Source organism: Ctenopharyngodon idella, chromosome 11 (assembly GCF_019924925.1).
Source record: "Ctenopharyngodon idella isolate HZGC_01 chromosome 11, HZGC01, whole genome shotgun sequence".
NCBI classification, from domain to species: Eukaryota; Metazoa; Chordata; class Actinopteri; order Cypriniformes; family Xenocyprididae; genus Ctenopharyngodon; species Ctenopharyngodon idella.
In genome coordinates, this window is record NC_067230.1 from 28,088,704 (window position 1) to 28,103,953 (window position 15,250).

Here is a 15,250-nt window from a genome sequence, read left to right on the forward strand (position 1 = left end):
GTGTGTTCGTGTGTGTGGGCTGATCGGTTACTGTGAAAGAGGGAACACACTGCCTGTTCGGATCTGTCAGTGTGATTGGACTGATCCTGCCACTTTTTCAGAGTTCTGCTGGGCTCATCGGTGCGATAACATCCACAATGAGAGCGTTTCTGATTCTTGTTAGGGTTTCTGATATAAATCTGCCATCATATCACTGACTACATGACTATATCATGCCGTAAATCCTATATTTTTGAGCATCAAATGGCCAGAAAGAGCACTGTTGGGGGATAAGGGTCTTTTCTCAGTGATGTAAATCAGATCATATCTAACATCAGATCATCACTAATGTGTTCGCTTACACACACGCTGTTGTCTCAAGTTAGCAGTATCATGTGCTCTGTCAGGCTGTGTGGTCATTCACTCTTATAACTCGTTCTTCAAAATTGACAAAATCATGCATTTGTGTAATTTGTCTAGATCAGAGGTTATCAACCTTTTCCAACTCATGGGCCCCCCATTAGACTTTTGATTCTTTGTTATTAACTTTCAGTAATTCGTTTTTATTATATTAACAAGCACAACCTTTTGCATCTTTTACATCTGAAATGATTTAATAACGGTTTTACCGGTTTTCCATCTGATGATGTCAGCACGCTGATCTCATGTTCGTAAAGTGCGCACATACCTTTTTGTACATTTGAATAGACACTGAAACATCCATTGTCAATGTACTGACAGCATCTTTATTTAATTTCTTTATATAATTACATTTACAAGTTTAATTAATCTCATGTATTATAAAATATATTAAAAAATAAAATATATGACAAATATAAATTCATTCTATGAATTCCATGAATTCTATTCTATTCTATTGATTTTCTTTACGTTTATAAAATAAAATATATTACAAATATATTATAAATTCATCCTATGAATTCCACAAATTCTATTCCATTCTATTCAGTTGTTATCTATTATTTTGATTGTCTTTACATATTTACTTATTAAATTAATCTAATTTATTCCAAAATGTAATGTAAAAATTAAAATATATTGCAAATATATTATAAATTCCTCCAATGAATTCTATTCTATTCTATTGATTTTCTTTACATGCATACATTTACATATGTTTTATAAGAAATGAGATTAATTTAAAATGGAAATGTATGCATGTAAAGAAAATCAGTAGAATAGGATGAATTTATAATATATTTTTGTAATATGTTTTTTATCTATAACATATTTTATAAGAAATGAGATTAATATGTAAATGTATGCATGTAAAGAAAATCAGTAGAATAGAATAGAATTCATAGGGTGAATTTATAATATATTTTTATTTATTGTATTTAATTCTAATCTATTCTATTGATTGTCTACATATTTACTTATTAAATTAATCTCATTTATTCTAAAATATAATGTTGAAAAAATTCATATTCTGTTGATTTTCTTTACATGTATACATTTACATATTTTTATAACAAATGTGATTAATACGTTATAAATAAAAATATATTGCAAATAAATTATAAATTCATCCTATTAATTCTATTCCATTCTATTCTATTCTGTTGTATTCTATTCCATTGATTTTCTATGAACCTCAAAGATTCTGATTCATAAACAGTTGCACATCTCTAAATTAGTTGTTATAAATAAAAATATATTGCAGATATATTATAAATTCATCCTATAAATTATATTCCATTCTATTCTGTTCTGTTCTATTCTATTGATTTTCTGTGAACCTCAAAGGTTCTGATTCATTAACAGTTGCACATCTCTAAATTAGTTATAAATAAAATATATTGCAAATATATTCATCCTATGAATTCTATTCCATTCTATTCTGTTAAATTCTATTCTACTGAATATCTATGAACCTCCAAGGTTCTGATTCATTAACAGTTGCACATCTCTAAATTAGTTATAAATAAAATATATTGCAAATATATTCATCCTATGAATTCTATTCCATTCTATTCTGTTAAATTCTATTCTACTGAATATCTATGAACCTCCAAGGTTCTGATTCATACACAGTTGCACATCTCTAAATTAGTTTTATTAATATATAAAGTGTCTTAGATGCTGTCAGTATTATGCATTAAGGAGATCTTGTTGACATCTTGTTGATATTTTTAAAGAAATGACTGTTTTAAATATCAGTCTACATACAGCCAGCATTATTGAAAACCCGAGCTGTAGAATATTGCATTCCTCAGTGGTCGATGTTTTATTGTCATATCATATTTGTTTACTATGTGGACAGGAAACAGTTGTGACCTCGTGACCTTATCCAGCCTCTGGATACGTGACTGTTTTCCCCTGTTTCCAGCCGTCGCGTGTTTTTCAGCTCAGAGAGAGGGTTTGCGTGTGGCGGAGACGGCAGCTTGACACGGATGTTCTGCTCAGACACACTAAGTGAACACACGGTTTGCGTGATATTTCTGCCTCTCCAGTCACTGTCACAAACCGTTCAATACAGCGTAAAGACCACTGAGGTGAGAGAGAGCAAGAGAAAAACATCTAGATGAGATTTGTGCTGCCAAACAAGGGCTAAAATACTGAACGGAGGAGCCGGGGCTAGTTGTCACACAGCGAAGTTGTCACAATGGCTTAATCTCAGAGGTTGTGAGACAAAAGTCTAATGCATAAATGTTTGTACCAATGCAGCATCATATTTTTGAACAAGTTGAATATGTTCCAAATATTTAATAGCTTTTTTTTTATAGTCAAGACTTTTGACTTTCAAAAATAAACCTTCCCTGAGAAATATTCACTGGAGTAAAAAGTGTGACAACTAGCCCCGGTCTTTCCTATGCAGTATATAAACAAATAAACCTTTCAATTTCACCTTTAATTTAACGGCAGACACTTTCAAAGACATCTCGGTAGAAATTTGCTCTGAACGAGTTGCGGTGACAAAAGAAAACAAGGCACCTATTTTGAGCTCTCAATTGACAAGACGCATGTTTGAAATTCAAAATAACTCTGTGTTCTTTAATGCTACACAGTTTCGGTGCATTACTGCTGATGCATTTGGTATTTTGTTGAATTGTTCCATTAACCTGCACAAAAGTCTTTTGAAAATCCCTGTTGAAAATTTTTTTTTGCCTGCCCCTTAAAGTACTGTAGCTTTTGTGAGAGTGCGATATTAAGCCGGAGTTTGTAGTGCATTGCATAAAACATCCAAGTGATTTTTCTCTGTAGTGATGATTGTGTTGTGCATATTCTTGTGTAAAAGATGAATCATGTTGCCAGAGATGCTAAAACTTAATGCGATTTTTGTCATGATTAAAAAGGCATTTGAAAATGTTGACATCAAGTGCACTAACAGAGAGAGTAAGAAGTGATTATGAAGTCAGAGAGAGCACAATAATAATTGTAAGAAAAATTGTACTTTGTTTTTATCATCAGACATGCAATCAGACGTACTGTACTGAAATGTAATGGATAATGGATAATTTTATAAACACATTAGTTTCTGCTCAGGAGCTTGAACCGATTTATTATCGGTATTTTATTTTATTTTATTTTATTTTATTTTATTTTATTTTATTTTGCTGAAAGACATTAACAGAGTGAGAGATACCCAATTAATTTCACACCCAAATTGGTTATGGCTAGAAGACAAGTGTAAGGACAAAACATTATTAAGAGACCCAAAAAAATAAAAAATAAATAAAAATTGAGTACCTTCTCATTTAGAGTTAGTTCTCCACTGTGTAATTTTCTAGATTGGCCCTTAATCCAGAACATCATTGGAATACTTATCAGTTGATCTGTGGGATTTATATTAGAAACTAAATCAATTTTATTCAGTTTTTTAAAGACCCTCTGCTTGGTGATAAATGAATGAAATCTTGTTTGAAGAGTGATTGGCACCTTTCTGATTAGAAAAGATTAGCATGAATGTTGTTTTGTGAGATATTAATGTTCTGCTCTGATGATTTTACAGCACACTCAAGGTTTGAACATGAACCTTTTATGGTTTCTGTAGCTGTGAGGGAACCCTCAAGGTCCGTATCTGAACTGCTTTAGTAAGAACCCTCTTCTAAAGGCATTGAAGATCTTTCAGAGTTCCTCATAGACAAGCTGCACTGGCTCTTACTCTTATAAAATTAAATTATTACTTCATTGATCCATGATGTAGTCATCTTAATGCTCTATAAAGTTTTTGGCAGTAGAAGTTCATATTTAAACTCTAATTCCTACTCTTTAATTCCATTTTTAAAGAAATTACCCGTATTTGGCCGTTAGTTTCATCAATATAATTGGATGGAACTGTCGCCAATCTTATGTGTATTTATGTCAAATCAACTTACATTATGTAGTTCAGATAACATAATATTTTGAGTTTCTGTTGATTAAAGCAATTGCCTTCATTGTATTAACTCAAATTTTTAATTTCAATGAACTCAAAATTTTAAGGAAACCAGGTAACTTACTTTAAGTTAAACCAACAATTCTTTTTTAGTGTACTACAGATTGTTTTTAATTAATTATAAACAGTCTATGTAATAAAAATGTGAGTTTTTAGGTTTGTAAGAAATGCAAAAAATGTTGATTATGTGCTTTTACAATAGTAAAAACAACTGTATAGCAGCGTTATTTTAATATTGAGATATTGTTATAGTTTTTATTAATATGAAGCGGTTTTTATTTTTATATTTTCTGTTTTCTTTTTAATTTTTGTTAAAGTTTTAGTATTTTTTTTTTTCATTTCAATTCATTTTTAATAGTTTTTTATGTATGTCTATGTACTTTTTACTAACTTTTATTTCAGTTTTAGGTTTAGCTATTTTAGTACATCAAGGTAAATTAAATTAAAACAAGAAAATTTGCCTTGGCAACTAACAAAACTACTGATTTTTCAATATTCAACAGAACATTGTTCTTTATTTTTTTAAACTTGTGCAGTACGCAATCAAGATTCTAGACACTTACGCTTCTGCATGTAGGTTACATCAAAGCTTCAATGGCTTTAAAAGTGGGAAGAAAAGTGACAGTTGAAGTGTGACAGTGGGAAAAAAATCCCAAAGCAAATCCTTATCTTCCCAGGGAGGAAACAATAATTCCCGAACAGGACTGTCAAATCCCTTTTCTCTCTTTATATCCATGCGGGAGGCTGAGGAAAGAGACGGCAGTCCTGCTCTGTAATTGGGGTCTCAGCATCACAGGGTTCATGCACAATTTCAGGTGGGTTACGCACAATTTCCCAGACTTGTCCTGCTGTTTTGAGGCCTTGTACCGCCTTCTTCCTGCAGGACGTGTTTGCTCTGATCTGTTTAGCACTATTTTACTGAGCGTCTCGTGTTGATAAAATGACAGGAATGCAGTGTGAGAAGCATTATGATTTCTTACATGTCCGTCCTCACTGTGGAGAAAAAGCAGAGCTGAAACCTGCATGTGGCTCTCTGTGTCTGGGGAATCTGATATTGATTGCGGTCCGTTTGTGACTTTGATAAGTGGAGATACGGCAATGGGTGAAAGGCACTAGGCTTTTCAAGGGAAGCTGTAGTGCAGTGCTTTAGCATCATAAGGTTGTGGGTTCAGTTCCCAGAGGAGAACAAGAGGGACTCTGAGATCCTATAGCTTTACACTGCATATACTCATCTTACTCGGTATTTCAAGCTTTGGTTGCTATCCGCTAAAATATATACACTACCATTCAAAACTCTGGGGTCAGTCAGTTTCTTTATTAATTATTATTCAGCAGAGATGCATTAAATAGATCAAAAGAAAGTGACAGTAAAGACATTTATAATGTTACAAAAGATTTCTATTTCAAATAAATGCTGTTCATTTGAACTTTCGATTGAGCAAATAATCCTGGAAACAAATCCAGCAGGGTTTCCACAAAAATAATAAGCAGCACAACTGTTTTTAACATTGATAATAATCAGAAATGTTTCTTGAGCAGCAAATCAGCATATTAGACTGATTTCTGAAGGATCATGTGACACTGAAGACTGGAGTAATGATGCTGAAAATTCAGCTTTGCATCACAAAAATAAATTACATTTTAAAATATTGTAAAGTAGAAAACTGTTATTTTAAATTGTAATAATATTTTAAAATTAAAATAATTGATTTTTAATTAAACATTTTAAAATAAAATGATTAAAAAATCATACTGATTTCATCTTTCTCAACTCATTGGCAAAAGATTTGATTTTTACTTTTTTTTTTCCTTCATCAGAATGGTACGAAACTTGGTAAAGTTTTTATGTGGAAAAAAAAAAAAAAAATCATGAACATGATTTGAAAAGGTTAAATGGTCCTGAAAAAATCAATGGGAGATGAATTTCATCTAGTGAAAACTTTTGGTACTGCAGCCAAACAAAATCTTACTAAAAGCTAATTTTTTGAGATACCAACGTCAAATTTGGAACACAACTTGTTTAGATTTATGGCTTTGTTTTTCTTGTAGTTTTAGAGTAAAACATGTTTTTGAAAATATATATTTCATATAAAAATTGAAAATAAAATGTTCATAACAATAAACATAAAACTCTGTAACTTTTTTAAAGTTAACTTTTTAAAACTTTTTTCACTTCAGCAATAATTTGCCAAGTGTCGTCTTTGAAAAGAGACCAAAATGAAGTCTGTGCTCAAAAGCATTCCAAATTTATGAAATTTCATTTTCAGGTCTATGCTCAAAAAGTGAATAAATGGATTATAACTACAGTGTAAATAAAATTTAGTACCATAAAATCCCCTAAAAATACAAAATATTAAATAAAAAACATTATCGAACTAAAATATAGTAAATCGTGAAGAGCATCAGAAGGTTTAGAGAGAAAAAAAATTATGATGTCTAATCATGTTAAAGCTTACAGTTGAGCAATAAAAACAAAGTTAGTTAAGCATTCGCAATTGTATACTTACATATATATGATTATATATTTACTCAAAGTTCACAGAATCGTTCCAGGATCCTGTTTTGCTGAAATGTTTGTCGAAGCTACAATGTTGCCCGTGTGCCATCAAACGATCTTGATCAGACAACTCTGTTGACTGTCTGGGTTCGCAGAGGATATCGAAATCAATACAGGCAGTTTGGTGCTCGTGTTTAGTGGCAGATAGGGCTGTCGAGGCGACTCACTTGGGTTTGGAACGGAGACTCGATTCACAGAAATAAGATATGTTATTTGGTCTTGCTAAATGCATTCTGCATTTCTGTTCCCGACCCTATAATGAAATGATGTGTCAGTCCACGCAATTTGTTCTAGTACCATCCTGAACGAGACGAACAGACACTGTGAAAAAAGAGCCACTTGATGCTGTTTTTCAGGATGGAGGGAGATAGAGAGAGGGAGAGCACAAGAACGAAAGGAGATAGATGGCGTTCGGGCATAGTGGAAAATGGAGTGGCCCACAGCAGACATAAACGAATGCCTGTGTTGAACTTTATGGCAGTGCTTGTGCCGTGACAATCTACTGCTCCAGCCAGAGGGCCCGTTTCTGTCACGCTGACCAGATGCACCTCAGCATCCCTGTGTGATGGAGAGCAGAGCAGAAAGCCCAAACTCCTCTGTGTGCTTGTGCCGCAGGAGCCCTCAAACAGCTATTCTTCAGCCTGCAGAGACGCTTCCTCAAACTAGAGATCAGGTGAAGGAACTAATCTGGTTTGAAATAATTGGATTAGGTTTAGTCCAATAAATATTTTTAAACCGACAGTCACCATTAATTGTGCCAGACCAGGATTAAGCTTTATCTAAACAGACACATTTTAAAGTTTGGTTTTTGTCAGAATTATGTAGACTCTCAATGAATTCATGCTTTTTGCGAAATTAAGAATGCATTTTATACATACAATGACATAAAATAAAAGTATAAATACAGTAATGTATAGATTGTATTTATATTTATGTTTTTATAATTATTGTATTATATTAATTGTATGAAATTCATTCTTGTTTTTAAATTAATAAAAATAATAATTATTATTATTTTTTTGCTGTGAGAAATGTCAAAGTGGTGTAATGCTCATGAAAAAAATAGTCTGAAAAGGATGAAATTCTTGAAAAAAGTAGAGAAGCAGTTATGGTTAGTTTTATGTTTTATTATCATTATAATATTTATAAATGTTAAATATATATATATATATATATATATATGTATGTATATACACACTGTAAAAAATTATTTTCATGATTTATCACATTTTTTCTTTTGTCAAATCAACTTAGATAATTAACGTGGTTCAGATAACATAATATTTTGAGTTTCTGTTGATTAAACCAATCGCCTTCGTTGTATTAACTCAAATTTTTAAGGCAACCAGGTAACTTACTTTTTTAAGTTAAACCAACAATAATTTTTTACAGTGATATATATATATATATATATACAGACATATACATATATAAACAAAGTATAATTCTGGCTTTTTTTTCTCGCAATTGCGAGATATGAACTTGCAATTCTGACTTCTTTTCTCAGAATTGTGAGATATAAACTCGCAATTGTGAGATATAAACTTGCAATAGTGAGTTATAAACTTGCAATAGTGAGTTATAAAGTCCAATTCTGAGGAAAAAAAAGACTGACTTTTTTTCTCAGAATTGCAAGTTTATATCTCAGAATTCTGACTTTATAACTTTATAACGTGTTAGTCGCAATTACAGCTTTTTTCTTTTTTATTCAGTGGTGGAAACAAGCTTCCATATGGAAAACATCATGAAATGATTTATGTGGTTGAAAACTACAGAGAATAATCTGTTACTTTTTAACTTGTTTGCTACACCACTTTACATTTTTGAAGTCCTTAATTCAAAAAGTGTTTCATAACTATATGAAATCAGCATAAATGCAATTATTTAACATCTAAGACCTCATTTCTAAAAAAACATTTGTCTTTTTTCATTTGAGTTTAAATACAGATTTATTGCAACATCAAGTCATATTTAGTCTTTTTGGGGGGCTCTTCAAGTGCTTTCTGATGTCTGAGATTGAATTGGGGAATATTTTGAGTCTAGAAGATTCTTCTGTGTTCCAGCTCGCTCTGCGTCACAACGCAAAACAATGTGATACAGCGCTCTTGAAACTCTGTCTGATGCTCAGTGATGGATTTCTCCCTCTCTTTTCATGGTGGAAATGTATTTTAAACCTCATAATCTGCACATAAATCAAAGGTTTAACCTAATTCAGTGATGGGGTGAACGTGGTGGAAGTCTACAGTGAGATCTCCACAACCAACACTCTCACAGCAATATTGATGCTTCACGCTCGCACATTCATCACATTAAAAGGTGACGAATAAACTCATCATTTAAAGCGAGCGCAGATGCTATAGAAGGTAGAAAAATTAATAAAGATTATTTGAAAGAGAGAAGAGCAGCTCATTCTGAGGAAAAAGATTTATTTAATATCTCTTTCACCCCGTTGCATCAGCGTACAACAAGTTTTTTAGGTTGCGGCCCAGATTATTGGAGAAAATATCTAGCTTGCGCACTAAAGGTTTAATAGAGGTGTGAGCGAGGCTTGGTATTTCTCATATACGTTAAATAATTACCAGCAAAAACTTGTTTACTTAAACAACACACTTTCCCGAGGCTTTTAAATCTGTGGAAAATCAAGTTATAGTTTGGTGATGAAAGAAATAATCTCTTTTTCCAAGCATTGAGTTTTGACATTGTTTATTTTTAGACTTTTTATTGAGAAACGTAATAGTGCCGGCGCCATAGTGTCATATCAGCGGCAACGTGGCTTTGAAATGCATTGCCCATTTTCAGTCGAGCGTGCCTTGTCATTTCACGGGGTACGGCTGAAATTGTCACACGCACACGCGCCTGTTCTATCAGCGAGCAATCGTTTAGTATCTACTCTATTGTACTGGACTTATTTCCATTAAATGCTATCAGAGTGTATAGATTCACCTCAGTGCTTCCATTGAATGGCAGCCCAACACTAAAGTCTTTTATATGGATTAAAATATGTCTATCTATGACTGTCAAAAAAGACTTATCGTTGTTCATCTGAGAAAGACTTGTGTTGCGACTTATCCTGACTGCTATATGAGAAATCATGCATTGCTGTAAGGGATTTACTGATTTAGTCAAATGATTTTGTCTGACATGCTGAATGCGAACACAAATCGGGCTTATGTTTGTCAAGCCTAGGAAACTCTGAAGAAATTAAATAATGTGAATTTATAAGCAATGTAGATTTCGGTTCCCTACACAGGCCTCCCAGAGAGCATAAAGATGATCTTTCTGTGACTTTGAGGTGTATCTTTTAGAAACAGACCGACAAAGAGCTTAGTGGGCAGGAATCAGTTCAGAATCAGAAGAGTGTAAAGGCCTGATCAATGGAAGCTTGTTTCCGCCACTAAATAAAAAAATAAAAAAGGTAATTGTGACTTTTTATCTCACAATTTTTTACTCGCAATTGCGAGATTTAAACTTGTAATTGCGAGTTATAAAGTCAGAACTGCGAGATATAAACTCGTAATTATGACTTTTTTCTCAGAATTGTGTTTATATCTCGCAATTCTGACTTTATGACATGCAATTGTGTTATAAAGTCAGAATTGTGAGATATAAACTCTAATTCAAAAAAAAAAAACCTTTTTTACCTCACAATTGGACATTATAACATGCAATTGCATCTGACAATTCTGAGAAATAAAGTCAGAATTGTGAAATTTAAATTTGCAGTTGCGAGTTATAAAATCAGAATTGCCAGATATAAACTCTGCAATTTTGACTTTATATCTCGCAATTCTGACATTATAACTTCCAATTCTGACTTTATATCACGCAATTCTGACTATAGAACTTGCAATTGTGACTTTATATCTTGCAATTCTGAGAAAAAAAGTCAGAATTGTGAGATAAAAAGTCGCAATTACCTTTTTTATTTTTATTTCATGGCGGAAAAAAGCTTCCATACTGTTCACACCAAGGATGATAACAATAACGACAACGATGTAGTTGTAAAAATCATTCAAAAGAATATCAGAGTCCACACCATAACTGTAACATTAATGGCACAGAGAAACGATATCATTGAAATCACTTTCAGAATGATTTTTTTTCCAGCTGATGAATGATTAAAAACATTAACAGCCAGTCAGAATCCATTCTGCTTTAAAGTGGCAGATGACAACTTAGAATAAACAGACGCACTTAGAATAAACAGAACAATAGTTTCTGCTGGTGTGGATGCTAATGTTATCGTTATAGTTATCTTTATAGTTATCATTCTTGGTCAAACGGGCCTTAAGACAGAGATGAATTCACTTTAATTCATCTGTAAAGTCAAGATGGTGCTTTCTAATAAGAATGTGCTTGTTTAGCATTACATGGATATGTAAGAATGTAAATATACAGTCTGTTTTTGTGTTCAGTTGACACTGTTTTGGCAGTCAAGCATATTTATTTCTGTATTATAGAAATATGATTTATTACATGTACACTTTTTTGTCATTCAGATTAAAATCATTCCGACTGACTGTTTCGGTGGACTGTTTACATGAGATGTTATCTAATCTGATTTGGTGTTTACATGTGCCGGCGCTTTCAATCAGAATGACTTTGTGACATGCGCACATTAGCTTATATCCTGTTTGCCACCTTGTATTCCCTTCAACATGGAGCTCCATTATTTCTTATGTGTGCTATTTTTATGTAAAGTGTTGCTCTTAATCAAGCAGCAACAGCATGAATTTGTAGCTTATTACTGCTGGAAGGTATGAGGAGAAGACGGGCACAAGAAACTGACCTTTTTGGTGGCTGTGCATTTTGGAGCATCTCAATACTACCCCTCCCTCCTCCGAAAAGCAGAAGCGTGTGGATGAAGGTCCGTAGTAATGATACACTGAGTTCCTTCAGTGTATTTAATAAATGTGGTGTTTCAGTTTTACTCCAGTTTGATTTTGCTGCCGCAACCTGTTTGCCCCTGGCCTCTTGACGTGATGACGTAGATGCAATCGGTTTAACTCGTTTACATGGCAGAACTTTTATTTTGTTCGGTTTATAGAAAGGTTTATACCACCTCTCTCAAACCGATTACAATTTAATTCGGTTTGGGCATTTTTATTCTGATTGAGGTGTTTATATGGAGCATTTTCATTCGGATTGGACTTTTAAACCGATTACAATGCTCTATGTAAACGCATCTAATGTTGGTTTGAACTAGTCGTGTTCTGATGTTATTCAAAGTGAAACTAGTCCATAATCCACTGCATTTAACTTTGATAAATTAATATTTCTGTGAAATGTAATATTTAGATGGGGGGGGAATGTAGGATAGGACTTGATTTTGTGTATTTGGAATTGATTGGATTGTGGAAATTTGCCACTGCATACTAGAATCTAGAAACAGCGTATACTAGTTAAGCTTGTTTAGTTGGTGACCAGCTTTGCAACAAGTAAGTTTTTGTTTTTCTTTTTTTTTTCCTTTCTTTTTTTCACTGGTCTGATTGTTTAACTTTAATACTTGGGAATGCTGTTAGATACCTGAAAAACAATTTTTTCTTTTTTTTTTTCTTTCTTAAAGTGATGTTTATTTCATGGAGAAACACATAAAGGATAAATGAAATATTTTATTTTATTTTATTTTATTTATTTTATTTTATTTTTTTATTTTAATAGATACCTGAAAAACTAAAACCTATAATTACTTTTTATGTGTTCTATAATGTTTATTTGTTTTATTTCTTAATGCAATGTTTAAGTTATTAAAAAAAATTATTAAAGGATACATTTTATTTTTTTATTTTATGACCTGACACTCTTTATAAGTATATTTCATGTATACTTTAAAGTGTTCCTCAATTAACATAGCTTATTTAATTGAAATAATGTTACTTTCTAAATAAAGGAGCGTGTTCAATATTCTATCAGTTTTTTCTGAGGTATTAAAATTTGCGTTGTTGTAAAACTTCATTGGTAATATTATAGACTTCTGAAATTGTTGTATCATGATAAACTATTACTAGTTGTGTGGTTCAAAAAAATGTAGGGCTTGACTTGATTTTATCCATCGTGAATTGAGTGGATTGTGAAAAGTGGGCATTACATAATAGAACTGATTAGATTTTTTCACGAATTGTACATTGAGACTGTCAAAGGTCTGAACCATTTAAATCCTTTTGAGAACTAGTGAACATTTATTTCCCACTCATTACTGCTAAAGTGATACTGGATGTTCCACATAGTAGTTTTGCTGTACTTTCCCTCATCCAAAAATAGCTTTGCAGGTCTTTTCGCTGCTCCAGCAAACAAGTGAGCAAACACTCCCCGAGGACCGTCCGGCTTTGACGCCGCGTGGCCGTTTGTGCCCACTGTGTCCTCCAGGGACAGACGGAGGCTTGTGTTCATGTATCTTCAGGTCTTCGCTCACCTCAGACTGAGGAGAACATGAAGCGCTGGCGTAAACCGATCCGTCAGACAGACAGTCTACCGAAATAATTGAAGTGTGAGCCGTGGAGGAGAACAGACAGACGTGTGTGGTACAGAAGGGGGAATTTATCTCTGTTTCTGAATGCCATCAACAATTCATTACAGTTCACTGAAGTCATCCTCAACTAAAAGCAGTCGGATATATTCGACGCTGGCAAATAGTGGTGATCTAATGACCGTTTCGTACAAGCGTGATGTGTTTTCAGCAGAGGGCCTCTCCAAGGATAGATCATGAAATGAGTCCTCAAGGATTTCTCCGCTTCAGATGATAAGATGATAAACAGAATGTTGTTTTAAACGCGAGCGTCGTGTCGCTCGCAGACTCCCCGCAGCAGCTCTCTGTCGAGCGTGAGGGTGTTTAGACGTCCTGCCTTTGTTGTTTTCCTTGTGAAGTGTTGAAAGGATGTGTCACTTCAAACAGAGAGAGATGGCCGGTTTTCCGCCTGAAAAACAAAAGCACTGGCACATAGTCGCTGTGTGAAATCCGAAGTCAACTTAATTATAATGGAAAAACAATATTTGTCAGATGAGCTTCCTGGTTAGGAGTCCTAACGTGAAATTTGCCTTAATCAGTTGCAGCATGCTGAGAGGATTAGATAACTAGGCAGCTGAAAACAGCCCAGACTAGTTAAGCTTGCTGGTAACCAGTCAGGTTTATTTCTCCAGTTTCGGAATGTTTACTTAAAATACTTGATAATGCTGTTAGATATCTGACAAACTCGGTTTACATTTTTATCTTATTATATTTATTCTGTTTATAATTTTTTGGTTCTATTTCCTACAGCAAGGTTTTATTAATTGAGAAATGTTTTGTTTTATTTTATTTTATGATTTTGTTTTGTTTCATTTTATTTGATTTGATTTGGATTTTGTTTTGTTTTATGATTTGGTTTTGTTTTATTTTATTTATTTATTTGTTTTGTTTCATTTTATTTTTTGTTTCATTTTTTTATTTTTTATTTTTTTTTTATTTTATGTTTTGTTTTATTTTATATTTGGTTTTGTTTTATTTTATTTTATGATTTTATTTTATTTTGTTTTATTTTATGATTTGTTTTATTTTATTTTGTTGTTTTATGATTTGGTTTTGTTTTGTTTTATTATTTTATTTTGTTTTAATTTATTTTATTTATTTATTTATTTTTTTCTTTTTGTTTTGTTTTCTTTTGTTTTTTTATTTGGTTTTGTTTTATATTTTGTTTGGTTTAATTTTATTTTATGATTTGTTTTATTTTATTTTATGTTTTGTTGTTTTATGATTTGGTTTCGTTTTGTATTATTATTTTATTTTATTTTATTAGTTTATTTTGTTTTAATTTATTTAATTTATTTTGTTTGTTTTTTTCTTTTTGTTTTGTTTTGTTTTATTTGGTTTTGTTTTTATTTGGTTTTGTTTTATGTTTTATTTTTTTTATTTTGTTTTGTTTTGTTTTATTATTTGGTTTTGTTTTATTTTGTTTCATTTCATTTTGATTTTATTTTTTTTTTTTTTTTAGATTCTTGATTTATGTTATTATCTGTGTTCTATTTTGAGAAACATTAACATGCTGTTTAATTGTTTTGTTTTGTTTTATCATTGGCATGTAAATGTTTCTCAATTAATTAAACATTTATTTTGTAATTTAATGTACATAATCAAATTTCTAAATGAAAAAGTGTATTCAATATTCAGTATTAGCTTTTGCTGTGGCACCAAAGTTTGTATTGAGAATAGTGAAATTTCACTGGTATTAGTAGTATAGACTTTTTCATATCATGACAAACAGTTACTAGTTCGGTTCGGCTTTGTCACACCCAGGGCCGTCCTTACGGCGCATTCACATGGGGCGTCGCCATTAACGCTT

General features: G+C 32.3%; 1 protein-coding gene across 5 annotated transcripts in view; it reads left to right on the top strand.

Annotated features, from left to right (window-relative positions):
• Positions 1-15,250, top strand: part of epha8 (eph receptor A8) — a 95,834-nt gene that overhangs the window by 11,780 nt on the left and 68,804 nt on the right. The window lies entirely within an intron of this gene.